This window comes from Erinaceus europaeus, chromosome 22, assembly GCF_950295315.1.
Source record: "Erinaceus europaeus chromosome 22, mEriEur2.1, whole genome shotgun sequence".
In the NCBI taxonomy this organism is placed as follows: Eukaryota; Metazoa; Chordata; class Mammalia; order Eulipotyphla; family Erinaceidae; genus Erinaceus; species Erinaceus europaeus.
Genome location: NC_080183.1, coordinates 13491169 through 13503693, shown reverse-complemented (window position 1 = coordinate 13503693; position 12525 = coordinate 13491169). Strand labels below are relative to the sequence as shown.

Genomic DNA, 12525 nt, shown 5'->3' with positions numbered 1-12525 from the left:
TTAGTTTGAACAGTGGCGTGGAGTGAGAGCTATCCCATCATTTCTTTTTCTTTTTTTTTTAAATATTTATTTTATTTATTTATTCCCTTTTGTTGCCCTTGTTTTATTGTTGTAGTTATTATTGTTGTTGTCGTTGTTGGATAGGACAGAGAGAAATGGAGAGAGGAGGGGAAGACAGAGAGGGGGAGAGAAAGACAGACACCTGCAGACCTGCTTCACCGCCTGTGAAGCGACTCCCCTGCAGGTGGGGAGCCAGGGCTCGAACCGGGATCCTTATGCCGGTCTTTGTGCTTTGTGCCACCTGCGCTTAACCTGCTGCGCTACAGCCCGACTCCCCCATCATTTCTAAGTGGACGTAATGTCTCCTCTATTTTCAAGAACTTCGTAGTTTCTTCTATTTTCAAGGACTTCTTAGCTTCTTCTTAAAAGTCTTTAAAAACTCTGGTTTCCTAAGCCTCCAGTAAAGGTTTATGCATCTGCTTAAACCAGTCAATGTGAGTAGACAAAGCACTGATGCAGGGAAGGGGAAAAGAACAGATACAAAGAGACTGGAAATTCAGGGATTATTCATTATAGAGAATTTAAGGGGCCAGGTGGTGGCACATGTGGTAAGTGCACACATCACAGTGCACAAGGACCCAGGTTCAGGCCCCCGGTCCCCACCTGCAGGGGGAAGTTTCTCGGGTGGTGAGGCAGGGCTGCAGGTGTCCCCTGTCTCTGAGCCTATCTCCCCCTCCTCAATTTCACTGTCTCTAATAAATAAATAATTAAAAGAATTTAATATGAGTGTGAAAACTGCAAAACAAAACATGAAAATGCAATCTGAGTGTATAGTAACCAAAAGACCTCTGACATAAGGATCCCGGTTTGAGCCCCGGCTCCCCACCTATGGGGGGGGGGGACACAGGCGGTGAAGCAGGTCTGCAGGTGTCTGTCTTTCTCTCCCCCTCTGTCTTCCCCTCCTTTCTCCATTTCTCTCTGTCCTATCCAACAACAAACAACATCAACAATGGCAATAATAGTAACCACAACGAGGCTACAACAACAAGGGCAACAAAAGGGAATAAATAAATTAATTTTTAAAGTTTTTTTTCTTAAAAAAAAGACATAACTGATGTCTAGTACTTAAAAAAAAAAGAGAAACCAGAACAGCTACATAATACCTATTCTCAGCCACATGCTTTTTACAACGTTCAAGGACGAAGGAGAATTGGGGGTACATAATGTCTATGCAAAAGCTCTTGTGTCTGAAGCTCTGAGGCCCCAGGTTCAATCCCCAGCACTACAAGTCAGAGATGAGATCTGTTCTCTCTTTGTCTCGTCTCTCTCTCTTTCTTATTAAGAGGATATTTAAAAAGAACAAAAGAAGTGGGTGGGTCACCATTAGAAAAATCCATCTGTGGGATTTCTTGGAATTAGGGAAAGATTATCAGGAAAAAAAAAAATCATTAGACAATAGCAAATAGGGACAAGGAACCACTTATCATAAGAATGCAAGGCTGGGGGCCAGGCAGTGACTCACCTGGTTAAGTGCTCAAATTGTAGAGCACAAGGACCCAGGTTCAAGCCCCTAGTCCCCACTTGCATTCACAAATGATGAAGCAGAGCTGCAGGTTTCTCTCTGTCTGTCTCCCTCTATCCTCTCTATCTCCCTTCCCTCTCAATTGCCCTCCGTGTCTACCCAATAATAATTCAATAAAAAATATCTAAAAGAAAAAGAGTGCATAGTTGACTTTGCTAAGCCTTTGAAATACAGCACAAGTAAATGGTACTCTACCTACCCATGAACCTTTAGTGGCCCTGTTCTGCCTCCTCTGGGCTTGTTAAATTAAGCTGGAAACTTGCTGTACTAGAAATAGCTGCTTGTCTGCAGGTGGCTTCAACAGAAAGACTTGTTAATGTGGAGAAGAGCCTGGCAACTGGACTTGAATCCGATTTTAGTTTTTCCTACAGGATCCTCTTTCTCTCATGTACACACCATCAGTATTCTGGAGCAGTGGGACAAAACTCTCCTTATAGGTCTTCTGGTTGAGAAATTAATATTTTTTTCTTCTAGGGATGTGGAAAAAAACAGTAATGTTTTAGAAAAATGAAATTCACATGTGCTATAACTCTAAAAACAGGCACTTAAGTTATTCTACTTAAAACAGTGGCTAATCAACATATTAGTAAAATGCTTTGATGGACAGTCTTATCGTCTTGAACTCTGTTAAAAAAGCAATATGCATTTGCAATTTAATTTGAAGCTCAGAAGACCAACTAAATCATATTTTTAGTGCCAGAGAATGGCAAAATAGCCTTATTTATGAGATACTTTCTGATGACATTAGCAGGATAAAATAAAGCAGGCAAATAAAGCTTTCTCTGTCAAGAACCACAGAAAAATCTCTTTTTTAAGGTGGAGGAGGGAGGAATGACTTAATCGTCTCATCCCACCATGCTGTTCTAGAATAACCTTTGGAAATTAAGATCCTCTATACTTGCATGCTTCCAGAATATTCTTTTCTTCCTTCCTTCCTTCCTTCCTTCCTTCCTTCCTTCCTTCCTTTTCTTCCTTTCTTTCCTCTAGGTTGCAAAAGAAGAAGAAGAAATGTCTACATTCACTTAAAAGATATAAATGTTTTAGCAGTTCTCCTGTCGGCAAACTTCACTCTAGTTAAAAAGTAGAAGCTGTTATATTGGTTGCTTCTCTCTGTGGCTGTCAGTGCAAAGGGACATTAGTTTTTAATTACTTCCATCTGCAGATTGCTTCTACTTTGATGGTCTCTCACTTTAGACTCTCAGCAGATGTGTCTCATAGATACACCTCTTCTCCGTGTGCCCTTTTACACCTGTGAAGGCCTGTGGGGATAGGGGACAGGACACAGGATTGGAAAATTCCACACCTGGCCATTAAAAGCTGTGGCGACACCAGGTTGTCTAAACTGGATAGTCACCAATACAAGCTGTTTGTAGTTTGCCCTGCCTTTGGTCTGAGCATCAAATATACCCCCACACGCACACCTTTTGCGAGCAATGCAAGTCATCCTTGAGTCACATCTGAAACCAGTCTTGCTTACTGCAGCTTCTTCTTTTTTTTTTTTTTTTAAGGTTTTATTGTACTTGTCTTGCTTGAAAATGTATTGTTATTGTTCAGAGCTTTTAGACTATGTATGAAAAAAAGCTTTGCGAAACGAAGTTGTAGCTGTTCTGAAGGCATTAAATCTTTAGGATTTCATACCAGTGTTTAGAAATGTGGCTATTGTCTTGCCTTCTTAGATAAAATATTCACCTAAACTCCCTTACAAAACACAATTCTTACTGCATAAGCATGATCACTGAGGTGGTGGTAATATATGTGTTAAAGTTCTATAAAGTTCCTGGTAATGTCAAGAAAGCCTCAAAGTTCTTGTCACATTTTTTTTTAATGAGATAATCAATTCTATAGATAATTTCAGTCTTGCATTAGTAGCAACAATCATTATCATTATAATTCCCCTATTCTTTTGCTTGAGTTTCTACTCAAATAATATTTTAACCCATTTTCATGCAATTAATTTTTTGGTTAAACAAAATCTCAGTAAATAGAATCCTGTTTTGTTTTTAATTTTTTATTTGAGAAGATACTTAAAACACCTAGAATATAGAAGTGTATATCTTACCTATGTTCTCTGCCATGTGAGTGCATAATAACAAGGAAATGGCATTTGGACTAAGGGAAACGTGGGTAGGAATTCTCCTCATTGTAATTTTATGGACAAAATTACAGGAACCTTAATTGGATTACTTCAGTCTATAAAATGTTTATGTTGCATTTCGTGGGAAGATTCGGTAGCATTTCATGTTCTTGGGACTGTGAAATATAAATTGATAGCAGATATTTCAGTATCCGGGTTGCAGCAGGGACTATGTAAAGAGAATCAGGTTGTCATCTGAGAGTAGGAAGGAGAGTAGGATAGCAGTGGTTAGGGTAGCTTCATGACTTCCTATAAAGCTTTCCATGCTCCTGATTATAACACCGCGTGCCTTAGTGGATCCTTGTGCACTAAAGCCTTTTTTTTTTTTTTTTGTATTATATAAAATTTTGTTTGGATGAGCTTACATAGAAATATTTATTGCAGAAGTTTTAAGTCTAGCAGCTTACAGAATTAAGCACACAGAAACTAAAACCCAAAAAGAGTATGCAATTCAGCTGAAACACCACTGGTTACAGTGATGAAATGCAACTCTGATTCCCGATTGATTCAGCTCCTAGGGTTATTGCTGGTTTGTTTGTTTGTTTTTGGTTGTTGTTGTTTGCTTGCTTGCTTTAACTTCTTACTGAAGTAACATTGGTTCATACCAGTATAGACTTTTCAGGTTTACACCAGTATAAATTGAAATCTGACCCACTTTATCGTGAGCACTTCCCAAATCTAGAATTTGTTCCTTCTGCTTCACACCGTTTTGATTCCGACTGGGTTGCCTGTATTTCCTCCTTGGTTGGCTTTGTGAAAGGTAAGATGGGTCACATTTCGGTTACTCCACTAACATGGCTTCTCAGATGAAAGTCTCTGCAATTACAGACACACAACGATATTCTCCCCCGTTATTCCACTTTCCTCGGCTGCTAATAGAGCTTTGATTAGATAAGACTTTTTTTTTTTTCTTTTGTTTTGTCTTTTGTCAGATAATGCTTCTATTATCTCCATTTCCCTCGCCTTTCTTTGCTCTTCCTTCTGTGGCCCACTCTGATGCTGCAGTGGGATTACCAGCTGAACCTTCTGCACTAGCAGCAGCCCTCTGTGTGAAGACCTGAGGCCTCCTTTTCCGGGTGCCTCTTGCAACACTAACGCGTCTGCTGTGATTTTCCTTCAAGACATTATTAACCATTCTTTTCATCTTGTAATTGTGTTTCCTTTGTGCTGAGTCTGTTCTCTCAGGTCCCAGATTTACAGAGTGGACGCTGCCCTTATTTTGAGTCCCTTTCCCCCTTTCTCACTATGTCTGTCCCTGTCATGAGGCCATCTGATTCTCCTCTGATTCTGTGGGTGTGCTCTGCAAGTCAGGAGCCTAAACATTTTCAGTGATCAGGGACTGGGCACGAGTAGAGTGCACATGTTACGGTGTGCACGGATCTGGTTTTAAGCCTTGGGTCTCCATCTGCAGGAGGAAAGCTTTGCAAGCAGTGAAGCAGTGTTGCTGCAGGCGTCTCTCTTTCTCTCTAATCTCCCCCTCCCCTCTTCATTTCTCTCTCTCTCTATCAAAGAAAAGGGGGGGAGAAGAAAAAATTCCACTAGGAGTGATGGATTCATTTTGCAGGTACTATGGTAGGAAAAAAAAAAACCTGATCAGCACATATTCAATAGTTTTTATCTGTTAATTTAACAACTGCTGAGGGACTGACACTGTGCTTGGCATTCTGTTGTGTGTGTCCTACTCACAATTCTCTCTCTCTCCTATTTCAGTGTCCCCTCCTGTCAGTCTCTTCCCCAGGAAGGCAACTCTCTGCTATCTCCTCACCCAGTTTACCCCTTGGACACTTGTTGCAGTAGGCCGTGCACCCTGCCACTCATTAAATCATTGTCCCCAGCTCCTCTCTCCATGCTGACGATGCTTCCAGGATCTCGCCAGTCTTCCCTCACCTCTCAGCGCGGTGGGCGGGTTCCTTCTGTCTCTCTTTTGACAGTTGTAGTTCTTTTTCTCTGGGGTTTGTCCCCTTCTCATCACACAGAACAATGAGAGTAAAAAATCATCTCAGATGAAATGTTGCTTTCCCCTGTGTTTCTCTTTGTACATATTTACACCATATATCTGGACTTAATAAGGTCTTAATCTTGATGACTCGTCAATAGTCTTGAAGCAGATATGATAATGATATGTCTCTTGCCCTTTGAATAAGTGAAAATAAAATATCAATAACCTAAATTCTAATGGCCATTTTTATTACTGGTGATGAAACACCAGAAAGAATACCAACATTCTTACCTGCAATATCTCATGCCTAACTCCTTATGAACCTGTGTACTATGGAACATATTCAAATCCTAATAATAGTAATACTGCTACTACTACTAATAATAATACTTCTGTGGACGCCAAGGAGGTGGCTCCGGTTAGAACTTTGCATTTGTATTCAGTTCCCAGCATGATGTGTGTCAGAATGCTTCTCTTGTTCCTTTTCTCATATTAAGATACCTCTCTGGGGGCAGGCTGTAGCTCAGCATTTAAGCACAGGTGGAGCAAAGCGCAAGGACCTGAGTAAGGATACTGGTTCGAGCCCCCTGGCTTCCCACCTGCAGGTGGAGTCACTTCACAAGCTGTGAAGCAGGTCTGCAGGTGTCTGTCTTTCTCTCCCCCTCTCTGTCTTCCCCTCCTCTCTCCATTTCTCTCTGTCCTATCCAACAACAATGACATCAGTAACTACAATAATAATAGCTACAACAATAAAACAACAAGGGAATGAATGAATGAATGAATGAATGAATGAATAAATAAAGATGCCTTTCTGTAGTATCACAGCAGTGCCCTTCAAACTTGCCTGTGCTCTAACTCAGGTCACCTTGAATGACCAAAGGGACCTGCGGATGCCAGTAAGTTAAGGATCTTGTGGTGGTCCCACGTTACCTAGGCTAGTCTATCGTGATCAAAATGATTTTTAAAAATCACATTTATTTGTTTGAGAGAGAGATGAGCTGAGATGAGATGTGAAGGGATTGAGAAGGGAGAACTGGAGCCTCACTCTGGATGCTGGCGATTGAATTTTCTGGACCTTGAAATTGAGACCCCTGCCAAGGCTTTCACCTGGATGCCACCTCCTGGGGTCTCATCACAGCGCATTAAAAAAACTAGGAACTAGGGAGTCCGGGGCAGTGGTGTTATTGCTGTGGAAAAAGATGCTGCTGACTTGAAAGGAGGAAGAACGGAGTCTTGTGCTATGGAATTCTCTAAAAACTAGCAAGGACAGAGCATGGGGCTGTCCCTTTCTGTCTCAGAAGTAACGTGCCCTGGCTAGTCCCTGGATTTCAGCCCCATAAAACCCTGTTGGGGCTACTGACATCTGGGACTATAAGATAAATCTGTATTGTTTTAAGCCCTTAAGTTTGTGGTAATTTGTTTCAGCAGCAACAGGAAACTAACATAGTGCCTGAAGAGGCAGTTTCATAAGTGATTTACTGGAGCAAAATAAAGATTCAGCTTAGATTCTATGGTGTAAAATAGACTTAAATTACTTGGCTTGCACCTTATCAAACAAGGTTCATTTTTATTTCAACAACCCAAATGCCCATCTCCTATTTTTCCCCTTAGGCTGAACTTCCTTTAATATCTGTTCACCACCTCTGCTCACATTTGCTGCAATGACTTAGCCATATAATACAGAAAAATCCCGAAGCTTTACTTTCTTTCTCCAGCAAAGGGGAGCTGGTGAACCTTGGGGGCCTTTCCATTTATTGGAGCAATAAATTCTCCCATTGAAATGAAGACTTATATTCACAACCAGTCACTTTTTTAATGACAGTAGATCTTACCACAAGGCCAGTTGAAGCTGAATTGTCAAAAGCATAATATCTGCATCTGTAAGTATATATATATATATATATATATATATATATATATATATATATAAGCCTTCCACCATAGACTACAGGAAGTTACTATAAGAAGAAAACTCTTTATTGTCCATTAAAAAATACAAGGATCTTCAGGAAATAAAGCACTGTTCATTCTCTTGATATCATTATTTATCCAGCTTGGTGGTTTTATTCTTTTTTAGTTTTATTCAGACTCAGATTGGATTCTAATATCCCGTGTCACTGTTAAGCTCTTTCGATTCCTTTATGCTATATAACTTAGAAAGCTTACTATTAACCTTTACTCTCCTCACTGTTTTTTTAAAATTTATTTATAAAAAGGAAACTGGAAAAAACCATAGGATAAGAGGGGTACAATTCCACACAATTCCCACCACCAGAACTCCGTATCCCATCCCCTCCCCTGACTAGGACTCCAGCTGATGGGGCAGATTTCAGGCTCTGGGGGAAAAAAGAAAAAAAAAGAAGAAAACTACTGTAGCCACAGGCTATATTATAATAGTTTTTCCTATTCTTTAACCCTCTGCGAGCATGGACCCAGGGTCATTATGGGGTGCAGAAGGTGGAAGGTCTGGCTTCTGTAATTGCTTCCCCACTGAACATGGGCATTGACAGGTGGATCCATACTCCCAGCCTGTCTCTCTCTTTCCCTAGTGGGGCAGGATTCTGGGGAATCAGAGCTCCAGGATACACTGGTTAGGTTGTCTGTCCAGAGAAGTCTGGTTGGCATCATACTAGTATCTGGAACCTGGTGGCTGAAAAGAGAGTTAACATATAAAGCCAAACTAATTGTTAACTAGTCATGAACCTAAAGGCTGGAATAGTGCAGATGAAGAGTGGGGTCAGGGGTCTCCGTTTTGTAGCTAGCTAGTAGGCATATTTTAGTTACATTTCAAAGGGCCTGTGGCTATACTAGTTTTTTTTTTCCCCCTGAACCTGAAATCTGCCCCATCAGCTGGAATCCTAGTTGGGGAGTCCTGAGATTCCCAAACAGATATGATGGGCCTAGACCTCAAATAAATCTCTCTCTCCATTGTTACCGGTCATGTCTATCAGGAGCAAGATTTTTTTTTTTTTTAATAATGAATTGATTTGTTGGTATGTTGTTTCCATGCTGCTAGGACAGGTGTGGTGTCTTTCCAAACTGTGTCTGACTGACAAAGATAACATTTCCAGTTCATTCTCATTTCATTTCTAGTCATTCATGTGTGAAAGGTTAATTGAAAGTTAACTGACTTAAAACCCCTGTGTTTATTAATGCATTAGGATTTACGGTGTAGAAAAGCTTTTAATGTGTAATGCCTATCAGGGAATTCCTGCCTTCAAAGAGCTTACTTGCACTTTTTACATAAATTGAAGGGTCAGCTAATATTCTGTATAATAACCATCTCACACATCCCAAAACTGGTAGTCTGTGTTTTCTTCAGCTTACTGACTGACCACTAATTTCAATTTGCTCGCTAATTTTTTTAAATTTAAATTTCAGTGGTTTCTTTTTAAAAGTCTTCTATTTGTTTTTATTTGATAGGACTGAGAGAAATTGAGAAGGGAGGTGGAGATAGGTAGAGAGAAAGACACCTGCACCTCTGCCCGTCTGTCTGATTGTCTTTCATTCAATCCAAAGAAGTATTCATTAAACTTTGAGGTTTCCTTTGTAGTTTAGAATTCAGTTTCTTCAAAGAAGTTTTGTATATTGCAAACATGAGTTCAATCCCAGGCAGCACATGAGCCAGAGTGATGTCTCTGTCTCTCTCTCCCATATCTTTCTCATTAATAAATTTAAAAAAAAAACAAGCCTCAGGTGGAATCATTCCAATCAGTAAACTCCGAGCTAATGAAAGAAAGCTTGGGTTAGCCAGGTGGATCTATTTTACTTAAGGTGAGTTTTAAAAGTACAAGGAGGCAGAAGAAAAGTTAGTGAAGTAGGAGGATGCATGTCTGTGGAGACTGTGAAGGAAATAAGACAAACTGGAATTCAAGGCAGTGCATTCTCCCCCAGGAAGGAATATTCCCTACCCCTGCCTTACTCTCAGCGCAGGGATATCCGATGAACTCTCTAGGTATGTTCAGTGGTCTTTTGGCTTCTCCTGTGTATTACTGGTACCTCTTCATGGCTGACTCCTCAATTCGAGTACTTCTCAAGACTAACAGTTTTAAAATATACTTCGAATGAGAACTGTGCTGTTTGTTTAGGGGGTATCTTTGAGATTGATTTTTTAGTACATAAAGATGACTTTCAAAACATTGCTGGGGATACTCATAATGGACAACTTTATACACTTACATTTAAAAAAGTCCCATGACTCAGGTTTGAACCAGCATACTGAAGGAAGCTTTGTTGTCTCCTTCTTTTCATCTGTCTGTTTTTCACTATCCCTAAAAAAAGTCAGGTGTGAGTGGTTAAGCCCCAGAAATGAAAGTGCATATGAATAAAATAAAATTAAGTCTCGAGTTCCTTCTTGAGTTTAAGGCTAGTGTAAAAATGTCAGCATATGTATACATCAAATCTTATATTTTTAAGGAGATAGGAGAGTGGGGGGGAACTACAGCTGTGTAAGGATATCGTGTGAAGATGGTCAAGTTAATTTTCTCCCTTTACCATTTGAAGAGGCCACTCCTTAATCATCTGTAAATCACACACCTTACCACCATTCTATTCATAATAGTAGATGCTTTTGAGTGATGGTTGAGAAATACTTGTTTAATAAATGGATAAGGAAAACAAGACATACTTAATGGAAATGAAATGAGGACGGGCGTTCCAAGTTGGCTCTATTCTTCATAACACTGTGGTTTTATTTTCCATAGGAAATTTACCTTAAGAATTTATTTGGGTATTAGCAGTGTGAAGTAAATTAGTAATTTAGAAAATTACCAGATTTCATGAGTATTTGTGAAAATTCTTTAAATGTACTTTATTTTTTTTAAAAAAATTTAAAAAAATGTATTCTTTATTAGATAGAGGCAGCCAGAAATTGAGAAGGTAGGGGAAGATAGAGAGGGAGAAAGACTCCTGCAGCCCCACTTCTCCACTCACAAAGCTTCCCCCTGCAGGTGGGGACCAGGGGTTTGAACCTGGGTCCTTGTGCATTATAAGATGTGCGCTCAACCAGGTGTGCCACCACCTGGCCCCCTAAATTTATTTAATTCTAAGGAGAGTGCCTGATAAGTACCAGAGCGCTGCTCAGCCCTGCTTCCTGTTAGTGCTGGGGATTGAACGTGGGACTGTGTGGCTTCAAGCATGAAAGTCTTACATAACAATTCTGCAGCCTCCACACACCTGACTTTTTTTTTTAAGGTAAAAACCATGTTGTAGATTTAAAATAGGCTATTTTTTCCTCATTCAGTTCACTTACTAGGAAATTAGAAGCGATGGCGGTTCCAGAGAACAGGCATGCTTCTGAAGGATCTTTGAGAAGCCTGTGGAAACGAAAGGCAATGCTGAGTTTCTGAATTGCACTCAAACTCAGTGACTTGCCAGAAGATTCACTGGCCTTCAGTCCTTCCTCTTGGGGCCGTGGGTGACAACAGAGAAACTCCGAACAGCCACAGAAGGAAAAGGCCCGTGGCGCCTAAGAAAGCAGGTATGTGCTTCCAGGTGTCCCCCATCAGAATGGAGCTGCACCTGATTTGCCCAGCAATGGTGGATGAACGCAGCTCACCTGAGTGTTCGTAAATTCTCTTGGGGCTTGGGCCGTGGCAGCCTGTGGAATCCTTTTCACCCAAGTGCCAAGGCCACCTTTTCCATAGCTATTCCCCCCCACCCATAAATCAGTTCTCTCGGGGATGGGTGGTGGCACACCTGGTTAAGGGCACATTTTACAACATGCAAGGATCCAGGTTTGAGCCCTCAGTCTCCACCTGCAGGGGGAAAGCTTTGCAAGTGATGAAGCGGTGCTATAAGTATCTGTCTCTCTCTCTCCCTATCACCCCCTTGCCTCTTGATTTCTGGCTGTCTCTATCCAATAAATAAATTAAATAATGTATCTGCAACTCAGAGCTGTAAAATATTTAATAGCTTCCATACATTAAAAATAAAAGTATTGAAGACTAGGATAATAGGTTAGAGACCACCGGCTTTTCTTTTTAAAATATCTTATTATTTATTTACCTACAGGCTTATCACTGAGACTTGGTGCTGACACTAAATTCACTGCTAGTGGCCATTTTTTCTTTTTTTTAAATTTATTTATTTATTGGATAGAGACAGCCAGAGATTGAGAAGGAAGGGGGAGATAGAGAGGGCGAGAGACAGAGAGACACCTGTAGCCCTGCTTCACCACTCGCAAAGCTTTCCCTCTGCAGGTGGGGACCTGGGGCTCAAACCTGGGTCCTTGAACATTGCAACCTGTGCGCTCAGCCAGGTGTGCCATCGCCTGCCCCCCTCCTGTTTTTTAACTTGTTATTTGATGGGATTGAGAGAAATTGCGAGCAGGGAGGAGGTCGCACACCTGGCTAAGTGAGCTCACATTACAATGCCCCGAAGGACCCGTGTTCAAGCCGGGGGCGCTTCAAAAGTGGTTAAGTAGGGCTGCAGGTGTCGCGCGCTCTCCCTCATGTCCTCTTGCCCATTCGATTTCTTTCTCTCTCTCCAATAATAAAAAAATATTTAGAAAAGGCAGCTACAGACCTCCTTCGCTGTTAGTACGACATCCCTGCTCCAGGTGGGGAGCAGGGCTGGAACCCCGGTTCTTACCTGCAGAAATGTCTGTTGAACTCAGTGCTCTACCACCTGGTCCCTGACATTTTACTTTTTTAGTTATCTGCATTTATGTATTGTAAAAAGAGAACCAGAAATCAAGAGGGGAAAGGGAGCTAGGGAGAGACACTGGCAGCCCTGCTTCACAACACTGGCAAAGCTTGCTCCCTATGGGTGAGGTCTGTGGGCTTGAACCCAGGTTCTTGCATATTAATGTGTACTCAACCAGGTGCACCACTAACCAGCCCAATGAGAGAGAGAGAGACAGAGAGACGG

General features: G+C 41.1%; 1 long non-coding RNA gene across 1 annotated transcript in view; it reads left to right on the top strand.

Moving 5' to 3' along the window:
* LOC132535404 (uncharacterized) overlaps positions 1 to 11088 on the top strand; it is a 106374-nt gene extending 95286 nt beyond the window's left edge. Inside the window, exon 4 of the long non-coding RNA XR_009547182.1 lies at positions 10898 to 11088. This is a non-coding gene — a long non-coding RNA (uncharacterized LOC132535404). The remainder of the gene's footprint in view (positions 1 to 10897) is intronic.
* The last annotated feature ends 1437 nt before the right edge of the window (positions 11089 to 12525 follow it).